Raw genomic sequence first — 11,574 nt, 5'->3', positions numbered from 1 at the left:
CCCCCAGCCCAGGAGAGGGTGCATCAGGCACCACTCAAGGACACCACTTGTGCTAACTGCTTGGCAGCCTTGAATCATGCATTTAAAGCCAATTTCCTCTACAGAGCCTTCAGAGATAAGAGAGTTCAGACATGCCTAAGTTTCAGGTCATACAAGAACATCCCTTTTAACTGTATAGGTGTGGACAGCCCTCACTGAAGATGACACAGGGTTGCCAGTAGATGCATTAGCCTGGGACCCAGTCTTGTGGTTCACTGGTGGGACTTGATGCCAGGCCAGGGGTTGGCCACTGGGGGTGCTTGGTATCTGCACAGCATGGAGGGCTTGCGTGTGGTGGTGGAAGCGGGTTTGATGCCCAGATATACAAGGGGCTGAGACTCTCCAGAAACTTGGCTTCCCCAGACGGCCTATGGGTTAGCACAAGGCAGCTTCTACAGTGAAGGAAAACATGGGAGGAAAGATGGGGAGAAGGCAGCATTTCTGGGACCCCATTGCTAAGGTCACTGCAAGTTCAAGCCAGTAGCTCCATGCACTAGTCATTAGATTGCAGAATGACAGCTGAAAAGCAAGCAGACACCTCTGAGCCACACACTACCTGGTAATGTGGATCCCAGGCTGTATCAGCAGGAGCAAGATTTTCCAGTTTGCAGCTGAGTCTGGCTGCCTGATTCACCAACACATTGGGAGCAGCAAGGACAGGACAGGTGCTTCGCCACAGCAAACAGCCCCAGCTGTAGCTTTCTGCAGAGCGCAGTGGCAGACCAGGAGATGAGGACCTGTGACATTTTCATTTTGATTTTATCCCACGTGCAGACAGTTAAGTGTCCTCCCAGGACTGAACTGGAGCCATTACTGGGAGCCATCCCAACTGCAGTGATAAGGCAGGCTTTTCCTTTCACAAGCCAAGAGCTAGTCATCATTTATTTATAGGTGGCTTCTGTTCACTCAATGCTGTACTGCTGGTAAGCAGATGACAATTACTAAAGTGACTTGGCCTCTGTGATTTTTCAAAAAAAAAAAAAAAGTTTCTTTCTGCCTTTACCTGTCACCTCTCCCATGTGAGAAGGCATGTTCTGGACAGGCTGGGACAGAAATAAAGATTTTTTACATTAAGATTTGACCATCATACATTTCATGAAGAACTAAAATTATTTTGGAAATTAAGAACTGCTGAAGAATTTTTGTTTCTGCTTCCAAAAAAATAAAACCTGTGTTTATACCCCATGATGCAACCAGATTCCTTCACCAACAGTAGTTGAATATATTTCCTTTGAAAAAAACCTAGAGTGTACAGATACTGGCAGATACATCCCTGCCCATTTCTAGGCTGTCAAGAAGCAGAGCACAGCGTTTCAAGCATAGGAAAAGCTGTTTCCCAGGGTTTCTGTGAACAACTCCCAGTCCAAGCTGCAGTCCTGCTGACTTGACAGCAGAGGGGTGTTTGTGATGGGGAACTGCAGTGTCACACTCAAAGGGGCTGAGCTAAGGCTGAATAAATATTCAGACTCCCCTGTGCCTGGTTTAGCAACTGACTCTTGCTTTGAAGGGAGTTCTCTGAAATACTTACAGAATCCCCCAGAGGGGTCCCTCCAAGTGGGAGCTGCTGAATTCCAGGGTTCAAAAAGCCTGAACCCCTTGGTCAGAGAAAAACTCCACATCCAAATTCATTGTCAAACAGTTCATCTTTTTTTGAAAGTTACTTTGTTTGGTTAGGGTTCAGTGACTCTTGCAGTATCTCATATGCTAAGTACTCAAACACCAACATGACCCAGAGATATGAGAACAGCTTTTGCACTCCTAGGACAGTCTCTGTGACTCTGCTGAAGAGCCTCTGTGTCTTACAGCACTACAGTTTGTCTTTATCTCATCTTCTCACCACCCTGTATTTCCAAGAAAAACAGACAAAACAAAAACCAAAGAAAACCTGTGATGTGGTCACAAGGGGGAAATTGTCCAGATCATCAGTAATGTTGCATTTGTGTCGCCAAAGCAGAGGGAACGATGTTCCCACATGCCAGGGTGCACTCAGGGAGCACTCTCCATTTGGTATTCATGGTTCATGCACTTCTATGCATCGTAACAGCAGTGCTTAAGGAAGGACAGGTGGTTACCCTGGAGGTCAGTTTCCTAAATGAATATCCAGCACTTCTGAGATCCTGTCGCAGTGATAGCTGTAGGTAACCAGCTACCAATGAATATTTCAAGGCAGGTTTGTGGTTTTCTGCAGCTATACTGCCTGAGGATGCACAGGGAGCCAGCTCTGCATCTTCCTCCCTCCCAACTGCTGTTTGCTGATCAGCTCTCTGTTGCAGGTGTACCCAGGATGGAAGAGTGTCATGTAGAGTACTGTCTTCCCACACCAAGATCAGGCCAGGAACTCATGTAATTTTTCTTTCTGTGCAACTAACTCCTACCCAGAAACCTACTGAAACAATGGAGAAACAAAGCCTCTTCATCCAATCAGCAGAAAACAGATTTTGTAAGCTACTAGGTAACAGGTGTGAGGGGGTGGTTAGGAGTGACTAGCTTCATAAGATTTGTTTTTAACAGCTGTTTGGCTTGCAGTGTTGCTTGGAACAACTGAACATGAGTATTAGCTCTCATTAGGCTCTCAGTGATTAATCCACATATGGATTAATATATATGGGGATCCAGAGCAGAGCTAAAGACTTGTCTAACAGCTTTAAGATTTTCCTATGTGATGAATAGGAACTACAAGGCAGTTCATCTCAGGGACTATTATGCTATCAGTACAGCTATAGACCATTTGAGACCTGCAAACAGGCTCCCACAGAAAGCTTCAGAACTTCAACTGGCCACAGTGCTTAATGGGAGCTAGGAAGAAAGCTGCCAAGTTGAAAAGGAGCGAGCCTCTGCAAGGATGTTTGTTGGTCCATGCTATCCAGCTCTCCACTGCTCTCATTTAGACAATCCCTTCCCAAGAACCACCTGGTTGTGTTTGATGGATGCAGCACCTTCCCATGCCTCAAGCACCACTTCAGACACTGCATTTGTGCCTGCTCCTTTGCTGTTCTTCAACAGCATTTTAGGCATGTAATGAGAAACATGCTGCCCTGGGTTAGCCAAAGGAAACAGTCTCCTGTTTGGCTGTAAAGCAAATCCAGATCCCTGGGTTAAACACGCCCATTGAGCAGGGAGGAGAAGGAAGCAGTGGGTTTCCCTGGATGTTTTTGCTCCACCACCCAGGGGAAAAACCCTCTAGCAGGAACCAGTTCCCAGGGGTGGAGGAGCAGGGTCACATGCATCTGAGAGATCAACACCGCTCTGCAATGTTAGTTAGTGTGAAACTCACAAATGACCCCCCTGCCCTCCTCCTCAGCTAAACTGGATTGAGTTGCAGCTCATGGAGGAAGACTACACAGCTCCCAGTGACACTCTCTGAAGAGGCAGAAGCCCCACCACACACCATCAAACGCCAACCAGCTCCTTCTTGGGGCACGGTGGGACTCAAAGAGCCACAGCTCCAACCCAGAGGCTGGTAGCGGAGCACTTTGGAGGCTGGACCACATGGGAGAGATCCCTTTTCCTAACTCCAAGAGCATTTGGAAGAGGAGAATTGACCCCCAGACCTGAGAGATTTTCCTCAGGCTTTCTTGGTGCTGAAGTCAGTTACCTTGCTTTCCCAGCAACACCCCTGTGGGCTGTCCTGGTGAATGACCCCCTGAGGAGTTTGCAAGGTGGGAGGAAGCCATTGCCCACCTGTAGCATGATGCCAGCATCCGGGACTCACATGAGTTGGGTAATACCTCAGCTCCATCCCAGCTCTGGAGTGTAGCAGCATTTTGGAATGCAAGGCAGATAGCAGCATGCACCTGAGAAGCAGTTAACAAGCCTGAGAAGCAGTTAACAAAGACATAATAAGAAATAGAACTGGATCTCAGCCAGCGACCATAACAGGAGCTCAAAAGTACACAGCTCTGTGTGTGTGTGTGTATGGGAAAAGAGCATGACCAGAACACTGTTCTGCAGGATCAGATGTTGTGAGGAATGAAGAGTGCAAAGGACGTAAACAACCTGCTTGGCTGCATAATTGAGATCTGTATCTGTGACTATATAATAGCTTTACATGCTAATAAACTTTGTCTTGGTTCACAACACTGAGTCCGTGCATTCAGCCCACCGCACTCGAGCAACACATTGTCCAAAGGAGGGGAAGATGGAGCTGAAGCCTACTTGGGATTTTCCCACCTCCATCCAACTGGGAGGACATATGAGCGAGGAGATGCTGTGCCCAGTCTCCAGAGGAGTCTCACAAGATAAACTGGGGACATAAGAATACTATAGGAACTTCAATTAAAAGTCGGTCCCAAGGCAGCTGAGTTGTGTCTGTTTCTCATGAGTTGCACCCTCCCCTGTCCTTCCTGCCCTCCCTGCAAGGCAATGGCAGGGATGACTTGGGTGTCTGCTCTCTGCATCTCCTCTCTCCCCACTGTGATGAAGAAGAGTGGACATGGAATACTGATAACTCATGGATGATGCTGGGACATGGCTTGCAGGGGACTCTGACAGCTCTTCGGGGCAGAGAAGAAGATGAAAATTTCCAGGCCTCCCGTGAGTGCTGTCTGGGTTTCACAGGCCATTCAGAGATGTGAGAAGTGGCTGAACTTCACAAGGAGGGGACCTTTGGGGACACAACTCTCACCAGGCTAGCAGCGACTGTGGAACTGCATCAGTAATAGCATAGAGAACAGAGATTATATGGATAACCATCTCAGAAATACCGAACTTGGGTATGGATGTAGCAAAACTGGAGCCAGTGGAGAAGCAGTAACATGCAGGGATTTGTTTATTTGGGAAGGGATTGTGCTGAGAAAGGGAAGGACAAGGACAGCAAAGACGATCAAGTAACAAGTATCAAGGTATGCAGTCAGGGCTGTCCAAAGACAACAGCCACACAGTCCTGCACCTGACCATCACATTTGAAAAATAAATCAAACCTACCTTCTGATCATACCACATGTGACTGGCTGCAGCCAGGAGGGTGAGGAGGAAAGCAGGGAGCACAGGCTGGCTAGCAAGGGAACACCCAGGACTGACAGACCAAACATCCCCATTCCCAGATGCATTCCAGACCTGATGGCCTCAACATCTTCATAACACCTACCAGGCTTCTAATACTACAGTCTTAAGTCTCCAATTTTTCCTGTGGACATTTCTGCATATGAGTGCATGCATGCTTCCCACCTCCCCATGTACACATAAGCCCTTAGCAGCTTCAAATGCATTGTGCAGGGAAGCAGAGACACCTTTATGGTGTGAGACAAATCTCTGGTTAGTTTGATCATATCAAAAGTTGCAATGATATAAAACCATTCCTCTCAGGTGCAACTTCAAACTGAAACTATAAAAAAAGGATTAGAATAGTTGCTGTTATCAAACTCATCAGGAAAGCTGAAACACAGAGAAAAGGTCTGCTTGCATTAACCAGGAACAGAAAGATCAGATGACCAAAATGAAACCTGGAGTCAAAGCCAGTTGATGAGAGAAGAGACTGATTATAAAGTCTTTCTTGGATCAAAATGCAAACTGAAGCGTGAGCAGCAGTAAGCACCTCTTTTAGTGAGCCTTCAAATGTTCCTATTTTCATACACAATTAGCCTCACTAGAGCAGTAAGAGCTGCCTGAAGTGCCCTTAATGTAATCATTGCTTGTGGAAAATTTCCTTTTGCATCTTTGTTACAGTTTCTCTCACAACATTTCTCTCTGAATAGGTGATAATTTCAGTCAGAGAGTGGGAGAAAACATCTGGGCCCATCTGGCTCAATTAAAGTGCCTTGTTCCAAAAGCATAACCCATCATTTTCTGTTCATCTTGTTGTATTTTCACTCTTGTCTGAAATTAGGACACATTTGGAAACGCTAATTATTTCATGAACGATTTAACATCAGACTTAACACATCTTTTGTTGTTGTTATGCAGAACCCTGACTTTCGATTCTTTTGTCCACTGATACCAACTTAACACTGTTTCGCTTATGTCATTTCACAGCCACTAAAGAATTCCTAACAGTAAAACTGGTGATGTGTATGACAGCGTGCTCTGCACATCCAATGTGTCTGTTTGCATAGTCTCTGCATGCTCCAGCATACAGAGAGCAAGTGAGGAGGAGGCAGAATGTGCTGTGCAGATGACAGAAAGGAGATGCTGTCAGCCGGTTGCCACCCAGACCCCCTGACTGATGGGGTGCATCACCCCAGGGCAACATTTGCAACCCAACAAGCCTCACACCCAGACATGTAGCAGGACTCCAAAGTACATATGTAAAACCTGTTCTGGGGCCGCAGCACACTCAGCGCTAGCTGCAGACCTTACAATCTCAGGACCAGCTGTCAGGCAGCTCCTCAAACAGAGGGTGGGAAGCTTTAAAAGGTACTAAGCCTGGCAGCTCAGAGCAATCGTCAGACACAGGGGAGCAGGAGGGGAGTCTATGAGAAGCGCTGGCCCCTCCACAGCACCAAGGACAGAACAGACTGAACAGCAGAGCCTCTTGTGCTGTTGTGGTGTGTCTGTTGCAGAAGGGCATGTAGAAGACTTAAGAAGCGCAACTTTGGACATTAAGGAGAACATTATGTCCCACACTTTGTAGGTGCTGTGACAGGAAGAGGAGCAGAGGCAGGGATCACCTCCCTCTTCAAGATATTTGGGACAGGAATTTACAGACACAGCAATCATTGGGTTCCTCTGGTGTCCTGCCCGAGCATGAGGTGTGGCAGGGGGAAGCAGCAGAAGCAGGAGAGTATGTGCCTCCAGAGGGCCGGCTGAGATCACCTAATTCCTTTTACTCAGGCCCTTGGCCCAGGGCACAAAAGGGTATGTTGCCACAACATGAGCCACTGGAGAAGGGCAGATCCCTTCTCTGATACTGAACTATTAAACCTGTGTTTGCATGGTCAGCTGTTCCAATGTTTCAGGCTCACACCATCGCAGGCAGTGTACCAGGGAGCTTTCCAGAATCCCTGAGGTCTGATCTGCCCTGGGCGAGAGGGCAAATGCACCAAGACACTGTTCCAGAGGCCCAGAGTACACAAGGGAGGTAGATCTAAGAACAGGGTCCTTAGAGAAGCAGTATGGAGATTCCCAGGTGTCATATATCATGTTTCCAAAGTGTCCTGCCCTGAAGTCGGAGGTCCAAGACCACAGCAGGTATTCAGCATCCCAAAGCTGCCCTGCTCCCTGCAGTAGCCCCCAAAAGCCCTAGAACAAGCTCCTGCAAACACCCCTCCCTGCAGTAATGCTAAGCCAGCTCCTTTGTCTGATTTTGACTTTGAGTCTGCAGTGGCAGGAGCAGAATCAGTTCTGCCTAGTGAGTTATTTCTGCCAGCCAGCACACCGCCACCACCAGTCTGTGTAGCTGCAAGCTGCTCATGCAAAGCCCCGTGGCTCAACTGGCCAGCAGTGGCTCCCACCACACAAGATGCACCTAACCCTGGTGACTCTGCAAACCATGACGTTGCAAGTAGAAAGGAGGGAAACAGCTCATGCCACCTCATCCTCCACGTCCCTAGGGCTGAAAGGTCTATATTGGCATATCTGAAAGCAGGAAAGATGCTAAGTGGATGAGTCGTTTGCTAGAGATCAATTACAGACCACTGTAAACAGCTGATCTACTGAATTCACTTATTTATTATGCAATTTTTTTAAGGATTATTCAGACAGCTCAGCTGGATCTTACTAGCACTTCAATATTTATTCTGCCCTTTAGCAAAAAGCAGAACTGCAAAGCATAAGTTTCTTGCTAAACTCTCCTGCTGGGAAGATAGCACATTGCTAATGCACCAGAAACCCTCTTTCTCCTTCATGAAAGCTTATGCCCTCTCACAGACCCACCCTTGGGCCTGGCTTGGGGACACAGCCCAGGCAGCATGGCACCCACGTGTCACCAAGGAGGCACATCTGCCCAAGCCAGGTACCCAACTGTACAGGCTGGTCTTCACTGAGGAAACCTGAATTGTAGCTAAAAAGCTAAGTGGAGATATGACTGCAGTTATACTTAAAGCCAAGGAAACCACTTCAGCTTTCCAGAAAAGCTGTAGCAAGAAAAATAGAAAACTCAGCACTATTTCAGATTACCCCAACACTGGAGCTGCGGTGAGGTTGATAAGCAGATAATTCTGCAAAAGCCACATATCTGAAAACAAGGCTCTGCTTCCCCGCTGTCGTGGTTTAGGCCAAATCCACCACTGGGGACCCGAAGGACCCCAGATGGGACCGACAGATGCTCCCCTCTACCCCTCTACAAAGAGAGAGGCAGAGGAGGAAAAAGAGACTTAAGAGTTTAGAAGAAACTAAACTACTTTAATGAAATATTAATAATAAAATAAAAAGAAATAATGAAAAATATATACAAAACCGTATCAAGCTCCCGAGATGACAATCACGTCACCGGCTGGCACTGGGGCAGTCCCAGGCTGGACTCAGTAACGGACGGGAACTGGATTCCGGATCTGGAGTCAGGATTGGGATCACAGGCAGAGAGAGTCCTCCTCAGACGTCGGCCATTGAAGGAAGAGCCCGTGACCCTTTGGTCCCTCAGCTTTTATACTGAGCATGAGGCAGATGGGATGGAATACCCTGTTGGTCAGTTTTGGGTCACCTGTCCTGTCCGCTCCTCCCTGCAGGTGGGACCGCACTATGCTTTTCCGCTTCCGACCCTCCAACGGGGCAAATAACAAAGTTGGTTGGCCTTGGCTGTTATGGCAATAAGTGTAAGCAGGAGCCTCTCTGCTTACCATGCCTGGGCATCAGCTATAAACAATTGGTCTTATCACTCAGAGAGAGTGAACACTGTCTGCACAATATGCAGTTAATTTCAGTAGTTAGAAGAGGCCCAGCTAAGAAGCGAAGTTACTGAACAAAATTGGTTCTGTTTTACCTCGAACCAGGACACCCGCACATTTGACAAAAGCGCCAGGTTGCTTTCTTGCTCTTGCTCATTGCTCCAAAACTGAATGGCTTCAGCATCGATAACTGGACATGTAAAACAAGGGCAAACATTTTCTCCAACAGTTGAATATCTGAATGTAGGAAACACTCAGACCCATATGACCCATGTTAAAGTACCAAACCTGAATTTTTTTAGAAGCTATCTAAATAATCGGAAGTGTTGACCTCCCACTGCAAAATCCATGGTATTGTATGTTGCTTGAAGGACTTTATTCCTCCTAACTCTTGGAAACTCCTTACAGGGAAGGCGGGTGTTTGCTTGCCACAATAATATCACTGGCACACAACAATTTCTGAAATTTCAGGTCTTAAGAGGCCCTGGATTTGCATTTTCATACCTAGAAATTGTAGCCTGTAGCTCAGCCATAGCCATAACAGAACTCAAGCTTTATAATATTAATTCCCTATACTAGACCTCAAGTCTTGTCAGGCCTTGAACCTGCCTTTGCTTGATTTCAGCCATCTCTGCAAAATTAGTTAAAAATGCATCACTTGCACCTGCAATTTACCTATTAGACACATTGTCGTGGTTTGGCCTCAGCCAGCAACAGAGAACCACGCAGCCGCTCACTCGACTCCCACAGCCGTGGGAAAAATCAGCAGAAAAGGGCAAAACTCGTGGGTTGAAATATTATAATTTAACAGAACAGACAAAGGGAAAAAGAAAGAAAAGAAAGAAAGAAAAACAATAACACCGGTAAAGGAATACAAGAACGCGATTACAGTACCGCCGCGAAGCGCACCGACCGGACCCGCACCGCCGCAACCCGCCCCCGAGTGGCGACTGACTCCCCCGCCCGGCTAGCTCCTTTTATAGCGGGGCATGGGTCACGTGGTATGGAATACGTGCCTCCCCTGCCGGCTCCTTGGAAATTAACCCCATCCTTGCCGGAACCAGGACATTATCCACCCCTTATTCCATACCATCTATGTCATGCCCAGATCTTTCAGTTCCCATAGTCTATGAGCCATCCCTTAAAAATGTCCATTAAGCTCAGGTAGTCCATGACGGTAGGCTCCAGCAGTGAGAACAGTCTCTCAGGGCACATAAGATGATGTGTAGTGCTGAACTAGTGGGTGCTGTATTTGAAGCTCGTGACTGGGGAATGCAATACAGTCCATGCCCATGGTCCACAGGTTGAAGATGTCGATCTCAAGGAAAATTGCTGGGCGCCAGATACTGAGATCAGTTCTTATTACATCATAAAATTATTCACTGGCTATTCTCACCCCAAATCAAATCCCCATGAGGTACACATCGGACTTCCCCATCCTCTCGCATCACCCACCAAGTGCACCCGGGTCCTTGTGCAAAAGCAATCCCACGGATGGGTTTGCCTTTGCCTGAGGCAGGGCTAACCCAGACTGTCTTTCCTAACATATTCTTCATATGCACTACAGGGACTTTATCCCCTTCTACTGTACGTGGAAGTTTTGATTGGGCAGGGCCAGCTCGATTGGCAGATCCCCTAGTGTTAACTAACCAGGTGGCTTTTGCTAAATGGGTATCCCAATGTTTGAAGGTCCCACCCCCCATGGCTCTCAGGGTAGTCTTTAGCAGTCCATTATATCGTTCTATCTTACCCGAGGCTGGTGCGTGATAAGGAATGCGATATACCCACTCAATGCCATGCTCTTTGGCCCAGGTGTCTATGAGGCTGTTTCGGAAGTGAGTCCCGTTGTCCAACTCAATTCTTTCTGGGGTGCCATGTCGCCATAGGATTTGCTTTTCAAGGCCCAGGATAGTGTTACGGGCGGTGGCATGGGGCACAGGGTATGTTTCCAGCCATCCAGTGGTTGCTTCCACCATTGTGAGCACGTGGCGCTTGCCTTGGCGAGTTTGTGGGAGTGTGATATAATCAATCTGCCAGGCCTCCCCATATTTATATTTTAGCCATCGTCCTCCGTACCAAAGAGGCTTTAACCGCTTGGCTTGCTTAATGGCAGCACGCGTTTCACATTTGTGGATAACCTGTGCAATAGTGTCCATGGTCAAGTCCACCCCTCGGTCACGAGCCCATCTATATGTTGCATCTCTTCCTTGATGGCCTGAGGCATCGTGGGCCCACCGAGCTATGAATAGTTCACCCTTACGTTGCCAGTCCAGATCCACCTCAGCCACTTCAATTTTAGCAGCCTGATCTACCTGCTGGTTGTTTTGATGTTCCTCAGTGGCCCGATTCTTGGGGATGTGGGCATCTACATGACGTACTTTCACAACCAGATTCTCAATCCGGGCAGCTATATCTTGCCACAGTTCAGCAGCCCAGATGGGCTTACCTCTGTGCTGCCAGTTGTTCTGCTTCCACTGCCGTAACCACCCCCACAGAGCATTTGCCACCATCCATGAATCAGTATAGAGGTAAAGTACCAGCCATTTCTCTCGCTCAGCAATGTCCAAAGCCAGCTGGACGGCTTTTACCTCTGCAAACTGACTCGACTCACCTTGTCCTTCAGTGGCTTCTGCAACTCGTCGTGTCGGATTCCACACAGCAGCCTTCCACTTTCGATGCTTTCCCACAATTCGGCAGGACCCATCAGTGAACAGGGCATGTTTCTTCTCATTTTCTGGCAGTTCATTATACGGTGGGGCCTCTTCTGCACGCGTCA

The sequence above is a fragment of the Vanellus vanellus genome, assembly GCF_965231255.1.
Source record: "Vanellus vanellus genome assembly, chromosome: Z".
Taxonomy (NCBI): domain Eukaryota; kingdom Metazoa; phylum Chordata; class Aves; order Charadriiformes; family Charadriidae; genus Vanellus; species Vanellus vanellus.
The sequence above is the reverse complement of the archived record's forward strand: the minus strand, read 5'-3'. Positions refer to the sequence as shown.